The sequence below is a fragment of the Colletes latitarsis genome, chromosome 2 (genome assembly GCF_051014445.1).
Source record: "Colletes latitarsis isolate SP2378_abdomen chromosome 2, iyColLati1, whole genome shotgun sequence".
In the NCBI taxonomy this organism is placed as follows: Eukaryota; Metazoa; Arthropoda; class Insecta; order Hymenoptera; family Colletidae; genus Colletes; species Colletes latitarsis.
Window position 1 is genome coordinate 19,218,000 of NC_135135.1, and position 13,373 is coordinate 19,231,372.

At 42.4% G+C, this 13,373-nt stretch overlaps 1 protein-coding gene across 2 annotated transcripts in view; it reads right to left on the reverse strand.

The window, feature by feature from the left end:
• The window catches only part of Vvl (ventral veins lacking), a 56,608-nt gene that overhangs the window by 39,038 nt on the left and 4,197 nt on the right, over positions 1-13,373 (reverse strand). The window lies entirely within an intron of this gene.

Consider the following 13,373-nt stretch of genomic DNA (forward strand, 5'->3'; position numbering starts at 1 on the left):
GGCATTTTTTTTTCCTTTTTTCTTGTTCCCTCCGTCTGTGAAATCTCTGCCTGTCTCCTAACTACTTTTATCATCCGCCCCACTCCTCCCCCCGCGCGTCACTTTCCCTGTCTCTACGGAGTCTCTGCGTGTCACCGTACTCGCCCCTCCACTTGACGATAGTTTCACCCCCTTTCGCCACGGAATCTCATTGTTCGAGCGCGTCACGCACCGACTAGGTGAAACCGTCCGACGATTTCCTGGTTTGGCACCTGGTTTCACGGCTTTTCCTCCCTGGATCTCTCTGTTCGAATCCTAGATGGCAGGTGGGGGCATCGCCATACGAGATCGACGGAGGCTCGGTAATCGCAAAAATCGCGTAGAGATGTTCTGAAAATCGATTTAACGGCCTGTACACGGTCGTCTGGTACGACTGCAACCGCGAATCGAACAAAGAAAATTCCCCCCCTTTCTCGGAGACCGACCATCGCCTCCCGCGCCGACTTATCGCGCTGGTTAATCGCTACGCTCCTTTCCATGCATAATTAAACGCAATTCGCGCTTCCACGTTAATAATCGGATGCGCTACGAAGCGATTCGAGTCGCTGGGCCGCCGCCAGCCAGGTAGGAGCATCGCTAGTCGACGCTCGCAGGAACCGGAAACGCGTGTCCGCCGCGCGATCAACGCCTTTATACGGACAAGAGATGTCCGGTTAGCGCGATGACCCTCGCCTCACCCCCTCGGATATCCCATTGCTCGACTTTCCGACGCTGTAGATCTCTTTCGAGACGTTTTTCCGGAACTCAGCCTCTCTCAAGTCTCAGAATGTTTAAGAAGCAAGGCTGAAGATATTCGAGATTTTAAGCTAGGTTCTCCACGACACGAGGAACATAAATGAAGGAACTGATTCTGAAGTTCAAGACTATTACTAATATTAATAATCTCCTCGATCACCTGACTTGACCCTTAAGTGGATTATTGGGGCCTCTGCAAGTCTAAACTAGTAATTGTGTAAATGCTTTAGAAGAAAGTTTGGCAAACATTAAGTAAAATAATTCAGTTGAAATTGAGAGTCCACTTAAGAGTTAAATCTCCAATGTGCCACAATTACGAGAACTAATTACGTAAAATTAAAAGATTATTATTTTCGAATATTAGATTAAATATCCTATCTTGGCAATAGCCTAACCCAGTTACCAAATTCGACCAGCCTATGAAATCAAAGTTTAGGCTCCGTAACAGCTAATTGAACGATTTACATATTTCTCAAATAAACTTTACATTTGAATTTCACGGGTAGCCACGCAACGAACCAACGACTCGACGAAATAAAGATTAATGCACCGAGTATTCGAAACATACGAAACAAAATATCTTTGTGTGTATTCTCAGTTTCAGTTTTTCTTTATTGGGTGCGTAGGTGCTCTATACTCAGCCCTTTGACGCGATATGCGTGTATTCTCGAGCCACGTGGAACGGAAATTTGTCGAATTTTCTCTTACGTGGAAATCGAGGGTTAGGCGAACAGAAGCTCAACAAAGGATTCCTCACTGGGACGACACACTCGGCGCCCAAAGGTGACGAGGCCAAGGGGTCGAAGGTAAAGGGAGGATCTAAACCTGCAGAGTCCTTTTTCTCGCGAGAAACGACTCGCGTTTCAGCCAACGTTCCTCGCCAGACATTGTGAATGGGTCGTTTCCAGTTTGTACACTTTCGTTCCCAAGCACCGAATCGTTATAGCTCCTCGGAGCAGCCTGTCGGTAAATCTGTTAAACGACGGACTGGTTTGTCTACGCGGGAACGCCTGAAACGACCAGTCGTCGCTATCGGCCGATCAGGGTCGTTCGATTATTAATATCGAGGAAGATCGTAACGCGACACCTTTCGGCGCCGACTTCGCGGATCGATCGAGTCGGGAAAAATCGATCCGATTCGCCCCTTATCGCGAGCCTTCGAGCTATCGAGGACATCGACGCGATGTCTGACACCGACGATCACCTACTACTAAATTTCTTTCCGCAATTACTCTTTCGAGCCAATAGAATCGTCAGAAGAACATTTCAAACATTACCTCTCTTTCAAAATTCAATTTTAATCGATATTATAAAGCAGAAATTAATTTATCAAGTTCTCAATATATTACGTCAAAAAATAAACTGTTGCAAATAAAATTGTAACACGCTTAACTTCAATATTAACTTAATCGTAGGTGTTTTCCACTAATATGATTGTCGGTTTGGTAAAAGCGTCATTACGTTCTCTAAATTTAATATACGGTTAAACTGTGTTCATTAATTAGGACATGACAACGCATTAATATCGAAGACGGTACTGTTCGCGGCAAAAGTGAAACGTTCAACCATGAAATTAAGATAGTGATCCTAACGATTGAGTTTTTGATGTGTTATAATTTGATAAATATATGTTTAAGAAACAGGTTAGTGATGGGATCAAGCATCTTCTAAATAGATTTAAATTTCTACTGATATAAATTTGACCTATTGTCACACCTGCTACGACCTGCTGCGACTGAAAAATCGCCTGTTTTCTGTTCGCCGACGAGTTTGGCGAATCCTACGATATCCCAGGACCCAAAGGAAAGCAAAAGTCGAGGAAAGAGAGTGTGTGACGTTTGTTTCAAAAAGCATGGAACGGAGAACCACCGCGACGACTAGATTTGGCCAGATTTACGAGATGCTCGGACGCGTCTCGAATGCAACTCGCGCTTCAACCTTGAAACGTCGTTTATCACGATTCTTTGTTCTGCCTCTGGCCACGTTTTCCTATTCTAGAGAATATCGCCGGCTTATTTCGGTTCTAATAAATCTAATATCAATAGAAAGAAAGCAATACGTTCCTTTAAAATAATATTCCTATTTCTTATTTAAATTTTATTCTGCATCCGGTACGCAGTCTGGATCCGTTCGACTGGCTTTTCGACGAACATCGGTCGACTGTTATCGACGTTTCGACTCGCGTGAAATTTATTTTCGTGACGCCTAATCGCCTGAGACCAGCTGTGCAAAGTCGATCACCTTTCTGAAAACGACGTTGCGCAATCCTGGGATCCTCGAGGCTGTCGGATCGAGCGATTGTTCGCTTCCGCGAGCAAAAATTGGACCAGACGGGGAATCTACCTCCAATTATTTCGCGGACGATTGGAACCGTGGGCTGCGGGATTGGAAACGGCGACTCCGCCGTCGGGAGGTCGGTCGCGCGATTATGTAATCCCGTTTCGTCGCGCGGGGGAATCGAAATCTTCGCAAAATCGAGACTCGAACAGCGCTCCGTGGATTAATCGAGCCGCTGCCCTTCCAAAGAAAGAATATTCTTTTATCGAAACGAACCTTTCGTCGGAACTGGCCCTTCCACGATACCTAATTAGCCTTTTATTATTATTATAAATAATGTACCGATTAAATACATCTTTCACTCGATCAAATGTTTCTGCTAAAACTTAGAAGCTTTATAGTTCAATGTAAATATTGTCAGTGTTGTATGTGGAAAAATTATATGTATATTCTTGAAAGAAATTGTCCAAATGTCCTGTCGTTAGTTAAAACGGACGCTCTTCGCGAAAAAGATAGATCAACAAGTAGTAATTAATCCACGGTCGACGCGATCTGTGCTCGAGTCTATTAACCGTGTGTGGATTAACGTGAATCATAATGAATCGTATTGTCTATGAATCGTTCGCATAACACTCCCATTCACCGACCTCCGACGGACCAAGTAAACGTTTGAATAAATCGCGCGTAAATTTCGCTCGGGGAAATAAAGCAACATTTTATTCGAATAATAGACGATAATTACCAACATACAGCAACTAAGATTTTCAATGAAACATACGTATGTATTCATACTCGATTTAAAGTTTTTTTAGCGTTAGCTATTTAATTTTTAAACGTCGAAGAAACGATAAAGATTCGCAAGTAAAATTGGACGTTTCAAAAAATGGTAATAATTAAAATAAAACGATATTAAATTCGTGCATCTTTTGTTGGTTACTCGAAATATTTCAACGAAATCGAAAGGGTGCATCGTGCCTGCGCCAATGTCCAACATTTTTTTTTCCTTGGTTAATTATTCCACTCGTCGCGATGATTAGCGGTTACGCGCGTTCCGCCGGAGTCGTTCCAATAACCCAGCCAACAATTGCGGGAATCACTATGATCGCGAACCGAAGATCTCCTGATCGCTTGTACCCTATCATCGGGACGGACTTTCGCCGATTTTAACGCAACTGCGAGAAACAAGGTAAATGGCCCGATCGTCGACACAGTTTTTACTGTCGGTGCCCTCCCGAGTTATTATATCGTTCGATTTGAAACGAGGATCGAGCAAATCAGATTCTAAATACAATAATTATATTCTGATTTTATCTCATTTTCGTATTTATTTTTAAATTTATTTCCGAGTCGAGGGTGAAGTTGATAAGAGACTTGAATTTTGGACATTTACGAGTATTGTTTATTATTATTTTTAGAAATGATAGTTAAGGAGCATAATATCTGTGTGTTTGGAGATTAATTTGTAGAACAGAGATTATTATATAAAATTTTGAGAAATCTATCTCCTAAGATCACTATGGTAATTTCAAGACTGAACCTTTTACTTTTATCGCAAGCTCTATACTTTGCGAGTCTATCGCGTTAATGTGACTAAAATAATAATAATCATACTAATGAAGGCAATCGAAAGCGTAGATGACTATGTTAGAGTAACTCGCATACTTGGTATCGAGTTTCTATACCGATGCTCATGAAATTAATACTGATCGATACCAATACCGTGTATATCGATGCTATTATAAATGTATCGAAAACAAGAAACCAAGACTAATGGCACGAAATAAGCAGCGCAAGAAACCCGATACAAATCCGAGTAATTAGAAAACCTAATCTGTAGAAGGAATTACTTGAAATTGTACCTGGTGGCAACTGCTTATTTCGTAGCCGTTAAACTTTGTTTATTCTTAATCGCAACAGCGTCGATTCGAATCAATTAGTACGACATCGATATCGACACGTATTCATTGCAAAAGTATCGACATCGAAAATTGCTACTAAGTTCTGTACGCGATCGATACGTATCCATCCTGTCGTCGAAATTTTATTTTTGTTCGACGAACAACGAATAAACAATGGTTCGTAATTTTTATTTAGATAAGAATTTCGCACACCTCAAGAATCAGACACGATTCAGCGTTTGATATGTAAGGCGTGGTATCGTGCAAGTTATGCAAATGATCGTTCAACATGGAAGAAATATTATTGCGATGACTGCATAGTGTAAAAAAAAAAATACATACGCGTATAACAATCCTCTTTTAATTATATCACAAAATCGCACGATTTGCTTCAAATATTCGTCCAATTTCCATATAATCGTAAAATCTACGACTTCTTTTGTTATTTTTTAATAAGTGATTAACAACTTTATATAATAATCTTGTTCGGTTATTACCAATGATTATACTGTTTTACAAACTCTAACAGTCGGATGAAAAATATTTATACCGTAGTAATACTAAATAAAAACATCGTACTTGCAGATTTGTTGCATGCATCGTAGTTTTATGCAGATTTTATCGAATTTTTATAAATATCCAATACGATTTAGCCTGGCAGAATATAAAGCTTGTCGAAATGGATTAAATGACACGTTAACTCGACTGGGAACGTAAGCTACGATGCAATTCTAGACCAGGATTCAACTGCAAACTTCTGATTGGCGCAAAGCGTGTCGATGATAGATATGTGTGTCGAACATAGGTCCATGAATATGGTAATTTTTAGTAGGGCAGGCCGTGGACGAAAGTAACCATTTCACTTTGCCGCACGATTTTGTAAGAACAGTTTACGATTACGAAAAACACGACTCTTCGCAAATTCCCGCACTATCGAGATCATGGTATCCAAGTCCGTTGATAATTAAAATTAAAATTATAAATAAAGGCTGAAGACTAAGGTGAAAATTACAAACTTACCCCGAGTCGAAAGTAACACAATCATGATTGAAAGAATTCAAATATTTAATTCGTTAGTTTCGACTTCGATCACCCCTACTTTTCTTCCAGATTTCACCGAGTCTATCTCGACATCTACGGGTACGATTTATCCTAACGGAATCCCAAACTTCGTTGAAATCGATCGAACGACACCTACGATGGAATCCTAGACCATGGCCCAACTGCAGACATCCAAATTGGCGCGAAGCTCGTCGACAAATCGGATCGTTCGTTTCATTCACGAATCGAGAATGGTCTTTCCCTCTTCGCGAACGCGAGGACGGCATGCGGGTGATAATTTGCCAAACGATGCAAAAGAAAAAAAAAACAAATAAAAAGAATAACGCCAGTTCTGTTGTTTGTATTACTTTCATGTCGTTTATTAATTATAATTCAGTAGTAATTTAGTTTCTGCCATTCTAACAAAACGTCACCACCATTCGCCAGATCTTTATTTTACGTTAATAATAATTAATGTTTAATTATAATAATATACAGGGAGAAGGAGGAGCTTGTTTACAGTTTTGCGTGTGTTCGGTTTTTTTTTTTTCTCGCGTTTTACTCTCGGTTTATTCGTTCGCGATTTTCTCTCTTGCGCGCCGTGTTTCTCGTTATTTTTTTTTTCTCTTTTCTCGCGTACAACTACAAGTAACTTTACACATGCCTTCTATCTCGTTCTCTTTCACACGCGGACGCATTCACGGTGTCTCACTCTCTCCGTCAGAAGCACGCATCGCCGACGCAAAATGTCTCGGAAATTCGAAAAGAAGCCGCGGTTTTCAATCGGTACGAATCTCGAAAATCGTTTCTCTCGTATATACGCTCGCAAACTTATATAGGGGACACGAACGCAACGATTTGTTCCTCTAAGAGTCGCTATTTCAACGATAGCCGCGTGGCAGCACCTTACTGTCGTTCAACCCTCCAACGCCTCCATTATTTCGTCTTTAAAACAAACACTATTCACTCGTGTCGTGAATATTAATCGATGCTCAAACTTGTTCTGAAATTTTAGTAGTTCTTGCAAACTGGAGAAAAATTTAATTATTTTTAAATTATAAGACTTTACGTGGATTTTTCATCGAGTTCCTAAGTCGAACAAGGGTTGATCCTCTGTCGTATCAATTACCAAATCTACAAATTCTATGAGATGTCACCATTAAAAAACATCGTACACATTTTCTCTAAAATTTCTTTGGTAAACTTTATGCAAGAGTCCCCAATTTGATGCATCGTGCGGTAAAAGATCAACAACCCTCGCAAACTTTACAATCATCGAACGGTCACACAATCAAACAATGATCCACTGAACTTTACTTTGGTGTTATTTTAATTTGACACGTATTTTGGAATGGTGGGTGAACAACCGCGGTACACTTAACAATTATCGGTCGTATCAGCGATAGTTGCACAAATAATCTTGCAAAAAGATCGTTGCGTCGGTGACCCCTATTAACTCTTTGCAGCATGATTATAGCTCGAGGGTGACCACCTAGAAAATGTTGCTTCGCCTCGCGAGAGCGCGACATTTTCACGGCTGATTATCCTTGCACCTTATTTCCTTCTAAATCGTATATTTTACCCTGCCTGTGCACGAAAGGTTCACTCGAAACAACTAAAATTCCAGCGCCGCAAAGAGTTAACCGCGCTCGTCGATCCCGTCCCTCGTGGCCGTCTGCGTCACGCCAAAAACAATTTTTCTTCGTTCACGCTTTTCCTATTTACAAATACGCCGAATCGAAATTCAAACAACGCTGACTCGTTGCGCCAATAAAATCGTATCGTCGTCCGTTGGCGCGTCCAAGGACCGAAGTCTTCGAATCTCAACCCTCGAGAGGTCCCCCGGACTTCTCGAAGGCTCGAAAGATTCGAGGGATCGGGCAACGGAGAAAAATTAACAAAAACAACCTGGTCACGAACGGATTTCGTTGGCTCAACAAATCGCCCTCGCTCGTTCTTCGCTCTCCCCGCTCCCTCGTCTTGCACGCGCGATCGATTACCGAGATGAAGTAAAAGAAAAGGTGTAATTTCTTCGACATCGAGCTGCTAGCCGACGGGACGCTAGAGGCTGTCGACGATTTCCCTATCTCTCTCTCTCTCGTTCATTCTCGCGATAGGACAAACAAACGCAACCTGACGTTCCTACGGTTTCTTCGGGGAGGGTTCTAGGATGAGTGGGTTGATTGGAGATCGGTGGCCGAGGCCGATTGAGCAAATAATCGCGGGGGTGGTCCCTGCCGTCGCCTAGACGCTCGCTCGGACTGTCGTCTTCCCGTAAAACGAGAGCTAATAAACGTTTGTCAGAGATTCTAAAAAGCATCGTCCTGTAGTCCAGGAACAGTCGACCGAGTATCTTCGATGAGATCCGTGTCGTTTACGAGACATGGCACAATTTTCGAATAGACTCTCGCGCTACGGTATCCGAATAGTCCAGGCGAGCCCCCAACCCCTGTAACACTGATCATCTGACGTCGTGTCTGCCAGAAACGGGCAAAATTCTCATTCGTCGTCCATCGAATGAAATTTTGCGCGTCTCTGGGCTGTTCTGAACAGCTTCGAACCGTTTCCAGGTTCAACACTATCGCTGTTCAGCCGATAGGCGTGAAACGGCTGAAAGCCAAGGAAGTTTCAGACGTTCTGATCTCTGACGTGATCATCGACGCGAAACAAATGGATCGAGGACTACGATAAAGTTAAACGAGCTTAAAGATTCGGTGGGACTTACGAAGGTGTGATTAGGAGAAGGGAAAGAGTCTCTGAAGCGTTAAGGGCCCTGCAACCGGCACGATCGCTACGGTCTGGCTGCCGTCGGGGACCTGTCACTTTATGGTTGCACCCCGCCACCCACCCCACCCCTTATTAAACTCGTAATAGAGCCGTCGGAACGATAACGCGTCACCTGTTCCGAGTGTTTATTCCTGCACGGGTCCAGATTCCGCTTGATTTCGACGACCTCTCGAACGAGCAACTTTATGAGTTTTTAATTACGGGTATATATCGATGCCGCCGTGAAACCGGTGGAAAAGCTACGAGAATTCCCCGTTTCTCAGGCTCTGGGAAACAGATCGAGGTGGTCGGACATTCCTGGAATTCTGTGGTCGTAACGGGTACTATGATTCGGAATAGACCGTCAGAGGATAGATATAACGATTTTTCGTACGATAATTAGTACAAGCAAATCGACGAAACGTGGTCGAACGAGCTATTTGTTCGATGGAACTTTACGTTCGTGAATAAACGAATTGTTCGCTCGACCACGTTCCATCGTCTTGTTCGAGGTTTTTTAACTAGCACAAAATGTGTAAGGATTTGTACAACTGTTTTCAACGACAAGCTGCTTTGTAACATCGTCAGAATCTTTGCGATAATTTATAGAAATTTTAATGGCATTCGAGCGACATTAAAATGTTATTGTATTAAGAAAATCCTAATTTGCACAATTATTTAAAAGACTATCGATATTGACGTACGACCATCGCTGCAATTTGTTATACAAATCAATGTATGAGAAATCGTTGCATCTATGTCAATTCATACAGAAGCCACAGACACGACGATTTTTTTGTAGAATTTGTTCAACTGAAGCGACATAATGTTCGTTTATTCGTTGACTTTGGACAACTTTTCTTATGAATGTTTTCAAATCTAATACCAATTGAAAACGTTTTGTAAAGAAACTACGTATTCTCCGAAGTCAATGAATAAACGAACTGCTTGTTCGACGATATACACCGCTTCATTGAAGATGGCGAGCACAAAATATGTAAGAATTTGTACAACTGTTTCAACGATAATTGTAAAGTGCATGGTATTATTGTGTAGACAGTGGCATGATTCCGCCACGTGACTGTCATTGCGACTCGACGTACGATAAATCGTTGCTTCTATATACAACGCGAACACGCCGATTTTTCGTGCAATAATTTATTAAACTTTCCTCGACGAAGACTCGTACCACAGTCTTTGTAAACTTAATAAAACGTAATGTATAAGAACTATAAAATTCAACCCACATACAATCGTACATGATTTTTAGTTACACGATCATTTTCTAAAGTCTTTCAACATGAATTTACGACCGTCGAACATTTTTACTGGTTCCTATATATTTCAACGTGATTCCTTTTAAATTCTCACTATTTATTCACTGTATTAACCGTAGGACATTTTTAATCAAAAACATTTCGTAAAATACGAAATATAACATATTTTAACTCTTTCAAATCTGGAATTTACACACGGTTTTCGGCTAGATTTCGCCAACTAATAATTATGTTGTAGTTTTCGATACCTGTCTCCAATACACGACAATTAATTGATCGACAAATTATTATACTGTCTATTAATACAGGTGCCAGAAGCTCACCAATTTTTCACACAGAATAATTCATACATTTCTTTGAACGATAATTGTTGCACCTATGTCCTGCAATACACAGAAGTCACGAGTACATCAATTTTTCGTGCAATGATAGCTATTTGAACTGTAATTGTACGTTGCACAGGGTTTGTTTGCATCCCGTCGCTGCTCCGCGATAATCCTTCCAACTTATCGTACGAGAAATCGTTACTTCGGTGGTCCCTATAATCGCGCGACAATCCTCGCGACGAGTCGTACAACGAATCGTTGCTACCACGATCCCTGCGATCGAGTCACACAAAGGGTCGTTCGATCGTTTGAGAAACAGATCGCCAAGTTTCGCTCGAAATCCCCGCCAGAAGCTGCTCGCGCATGCCGCGCGCGTCGTGGATCGTCTCGCGCGCATACGCGTTTCGCATAATTCGCGCGTGCTTCGAGAAATTTAATCGGCGAATTCTTTCGCGCTGCGATCGGAATTCGATCTCGGCGTCGACGAATGTTTAGGGCACTCGTTCGATCGAAAACTAGCGACCTATGCCAAAGATCGGAACGTTCGCGGCCCTGCGTGCTCGTCGATCCTCAAACGATCGATAACAATTCGAATTTATCGTTTTTGAGGCATCGATTCGAGCGGAAACGATGCCGTTTTGCTGCAAAGCAAACAATCGTCGAATTCTCAGACTATCAACGGAAACTGTAATCGAGCGAAAAAGGATAGTTAATAAATTTTTGAACGTTCGAGACACACTTTCCATCGAAATGGACGATAACTATTAACGTGCACCATCCTTTGTACACCTTTTACAAAAGATATTCATTCTTCTAGCGGTTAATGGAAATTCTAAATTATCTCGATCAAAAACGATAGCTATCGTGTGGTCTGGCACTTCTTTGCGAAGAACATCAATTTTCTGGAGATTAATGAAAACTCTAATTGAATGTTTGGAACATGTTTTCGATCCAAATCGATCGGAACATCAACGATCAGCGACACTGGGTACCCATTTACAGCGAACATCAATTTTTCGGATGATCGATAAAGAGTCTAATTGAATGTTTGGAGTACTCGTTCGGTCCAAATCGATCCGGAACGTTAACAATTAACAACGCATCTCTGGTTACCCACTTTCAACGGTCATCAATTTTTCAGGCGATTAATAAAAACTGTAATTTATTGTTTTGGGTGATAAACGAGAGGCAACGGTGGTGCTTCGGGACACGCGTTCGTAAGAATGTAAATGTTGTGTTTGGTAAAATTTTTAATCGAACGTTTCAACCGATATCATTTTATTTAGGCGGTTGATAAAAATTTTGAGCGTTTGAGATGATAGTTGGATCGAAAACTACAACGGCTAGCGTATTTTCGCGCCCCTTTGGGCCGGATATACCCCACGAAGCATCTATTGGGGGGGAAAAAAGATAGAAGACACGGGCCTGGAGTCTCGTTTCGCGTAGGCACGCGGCACAGGGCATCGGGTGTCGTCACAAGCACCGAACACAGCGTCCAGAGAGGAAACAAACTCGGAGAAAAAGCGATGGGGCGGAGGAGCAAACCGCGCGGCCACCTACGCGCGAAAAGGCGTGAAAAAAGGAGCCTCGAGGTCGCGATCGCTTATTCATGACGCGAGTCCTCCGTGAGAAAAAAACTGCACACCTTCTGCCTTCGACTTCGATAGCAATCGTAAGGAAAATTAACGCCAGCCAGCTTCCTCGCCAACGGGGAACTTCCCGTTCCACGACGAAGGCGATAGGCGCAGCGAGCTCTGCTCCGAAAATTCGTTCGCGCGGTTCGACTCTTTCGAATGACAATTCCCTAATTTTTCTCCAGGGAAAACTCAGCGAAATTCTTCGCGGAGACGTGTTAATAATTTAAAAATAGAAACCGTGATTCGTCGCTGCGACGTTTGGTCGAAGAGACATTTTGTAAGATCGCGAAATATTGTTAGATTTTTCGACGTTTTGCTAATTCTTTGGCAAATTCGATTCTTTTAAAAGAGACTATGTTGTGCAAGAGACGCTTCTATCTCTTTTAGTGTGGTCGCGAGTTGCTTCTTCGACGACAATGATCAACGGGAACCTTCGATCGAGGTGAAAATCGAGCAATTCTTGCCCGTGAACGAGAAACGTAGGTTGAAAGATTGAGCAGAAGCACTCGCTGAAAAGACTTCTATTGACTTTTTCACCCTTTTGATGCTCGCGAACTTTTCGACAGATCTTCGCGACGTGTTTGGGACACGCGTTCCGATTGGAGCGTGTACAGCAAAGATGGGCAGAATTTGGTTCGAATAACAGACGACGATTAAAAACACGTAATAATTTATTACATCGAACGGTCGTCCAAACATATTTTGCAGTATAATTTTAGAGGAACAGTAGCGATACGACACTTTAAGAAAATTATACTTTTGTACTCTTTTAGTTCCCTCGATTTCGATATCGTATTCGCTGAAAATTGTACGCGATATAATATTTTATAGTAAACAGCGAGCGCTGTCGCGGTGCAACTTAATTTTCAATTTTTCCTCGCGCCACTCCGATTCTCAGCGTCCCGTTCAATCCCACGACCCAAATTCCAACTTTTATACGACGACAAACTCGTAAAAAAGTTTATCTCTCATTCGTAGCTCGAAGTCCTCGCGAAGATAAGAATTTTGCCCGTCGCTGATGTACAGCCAATCGGAAGAACGGAGCGGTGGGACGACGCCGATGGGATCTGCCGTCGCGATGCCGTGAACGCGGGTTTTCTCGCGAAGAAAATCTGATGCCGATCCGGCGGCCAATCGCAGAGCGAGAATATCGATTAGCGTCGATATTCGGGAATCGCGAGGATAATTTTCGTCGATGGACTTGTTCGCGACGGAATCTGAGCGACGGGGACACGGAGCGACGATGATTCCTATTATTTTTTTTTGTTCGTTTGCCGGAAAGGGGTGTAGTTCTCGTTGTCGAGAGACGATCGGAGAGACGGATACGAACGAGAGAGAAGAGTAAAGAGGGCGCGAACAATCAGTGCAACGAGGACA